The 2677-nt window shown below is 34.1% G+C and overlaps 1 pseudogene; it reads left to right on the plus strand.

The window, feature by feature from the left end:
* The first annotated feature begins 251 nt into the window (after positions 1–251).
* LOC100918548 lies at positions 252–748 on the plus strand (annotated as a pseudogene).
* The last annotated feature ends 1929 nt before the right edge of the window (positions 749–2677 follow it).

Genomic DNA, 2677 nt, shown 5'->3' on the forward strand with positions numbered 1-2677 from the left:
GTGTGGTGGAATCAATCAATAAACATTATTAAATGCCTATTATATAGCAATACTATTATATACCAATCATTGTGCTCAGAAAAGGAGGGTACAAAAAAAGGGCAAAAGTCTGTAGTTTTTCCTCTAGTTCCCTACCCCTCCTATCCTTCTCCTTCTAAAACCCGAGATTGCATCTCACTTATGCTCACATAGGACTTTGGCCCTGAAGTTTCCCATCCTCTTCCTCCTTTGGCCACCATGATCATCTACCGATGACCATTTTTAAATGTTATTTTAAAATGTTCTCCGACATTTATAAGATTCATGAGATCTTGAATGAACTATGCCTGGAAGTGGAGGAGAAGATAGTCAGTAGGACAGAGGGTGCCACTGATGATTCATTCCTTGGTAAATACTTCTGCTGAAGGTAGTAAGGGAACAGTTGTACTATAAATTACTGGAGTTGACATAGTAATAAGCTATCATCTGCAAGAAACTAGTTTCATAAAAGAAATCTCAAAAAATACATCAAAGATTATATGAAATCAGTCAACAGCAGACTTGAAAAACACAAGCCAGATAGAATAAAACCTACTGAATAAATCAAACATATCCTTGCTAATTAAAAAAAAAAACTATCTGTTCTTCATAAATGAAAACATGAATCTAGATGACATGCTGGTTCTTTTGGACTTCTAGGAGGATGATGGGATCCCCCATGTAAGATTTTCTTTAAGGATGGTTTAGAAATGGAGAAATGTTAACAAGTTCAGCTTTTTACTTTGAATCATCTGTCATAATTGGCTGCTGCTTTTTGTCATCAGCACAACACCAGGACTTGGACAAATTTGGACTAATATCATCTTGAGCTTTATTAATTTATTTTTGACCTTGATTTATTTGGAATGGAGGCATTGTTTTTAAAAATGTCATGCAGGTTGTCTACAAAAAAAGGTACTTAAACATTTCTATTCCTACCCCTCCAAAAAAAACCCCCAAAGAATACAGGAGTTCACAATCTAATGGAGGGGAAGATGCAAACCATGCAAACATGCAAACAAATATATACAAACAAGCTATAAAAGACAAAAAGGAAATAATTAACATTGGCTAGGATTACATTTAGACAGAAAAGGCAACCAGTTACGTGATAATTTGAGAAGTCTGATATAAGGTTTCCTGTTCTCAAAGGTCTTCCTCAGTATCATGCTTAAAATTGTCAGAAACCTATAATATCATGCTTAATATTCAAATCATCTTGCCAAATGGCTGAATACTATAGTGAAAAGAACATTGAATTTGGAATCAAAAGACCTACTTTAGAGAATTGGCTTTGCTACCATCTGGTTCTTCAACTTTGGGCAAGTTGCTTATTTTTCTGAATATCAGTTTCCTAATTTGTGAAATTGGAATTGGAAACATTAGTAATACCTACCTCATAGAGTTCCTCATAGAGCCTCAGATGAAATAATTTTCTGCAAATTTCTGGTAAAATTGTATATAAATTTAAGTTTAAAATATAAGCTTTTGACACATATTTAGGAACTTAAAATTTAGATTTTTGGAGGATGGGAATAACCTTGAAATATTTTCAGTCATTAACAGTTCAAGTTCATTTAAGTTGCTTACTATAGACTAAGGAGAAAGTCTAGAGAGAACATGACAGGAATCTAGGAAATGTGGACTAGAAATATTCTAGACCTTTTCTGGGCAAGATAAAGGGATATAGCTATTTTCTAAGACAGTGATTCCCAGTTAGTGATTTGGGACAATGGTCTGAAGGGTCCAAGCTAAAAATTCTTTAATGATGTTTTAAACAGTAAATAACTGCACAATTACATTATAAGTGTTTTTCTTCTGATAGCAAGAATGTGCATGTTTGAGGCATAAGAAGTTTATTTTTTCAGTGATTCTGAGGTTGTTTGGACAGAAGTTATCATTGTAATAATTGGAATAAATCTAAAAGGACATTATGAGTCATATATTAAATTACCCTGGGGTCTACAACATTTTTTGGTGGTTGTTGTTGCTATTGAAAGGATTTTACAGTACAAAAAATAACTGTTCTAAGCTATGGCAAAAAGAGTAAGAAAAAATGAACTTAGGCAACAAATTTTAGTAGTAATGAGGGAGTTGGGAATTTGGCCAAGTAATTGAAATTTACCCTTAGTTTCAACATGGGAAGATATGGCTCATGATCACAGCATGCAATTTAGGGTAGTCCAAATGTGGTGAAGTATAGCAGCCTGGAAAAATGGTTGAACTATCATGAGGAGGGGAATGATGTTATATGCTGAGAGAAATGATTATTAAGAACCAATGATTTGGAGAGATCCAACAGTCTCTCCTTTTTCTAAAATCTTAATTTCAAAAATTCACTCTCTTGAAGGACATTATCGATAATGAGCTTGGACTAACTTTCTTAACAATTTTGTTCACACTTCACCCAGGTGGGAAAGCCATTGTGTTCTATTAAGGTTTGGGTGGGGATAAATTCTCTAAATAGATTGCCCCAAGGTTAGGGGGTAACTTAGAAGTAAATATCACAATCAAAGTTCATTTGAAAAAGCTCAGCTTCTCATTGTAATATTCATTCTCTCATTAATTGTAAACTAATAAGAGCTGATTGCCATCCTTGGAAACACCCCTCTTCCAATAAGCATATATACCTTATGCCTACCACCATGATGGTCTTTGA

Source organism: Sarcophilus harrisii, chromosome 4 (genome assembly GCF_902635505.1).
Source record: "Sarcophilus harrisii chromosome 4, mSarHar1.11, whole genome shotgun sequence".
In the NCBI taxonomy this organism is placed as follows: Eukaryota; Metazoa; Chordata; class Mammalia; order Dasyuromorphia; family Dasyuridae; genus Sarcophilus; species Sarcophilus harrisii.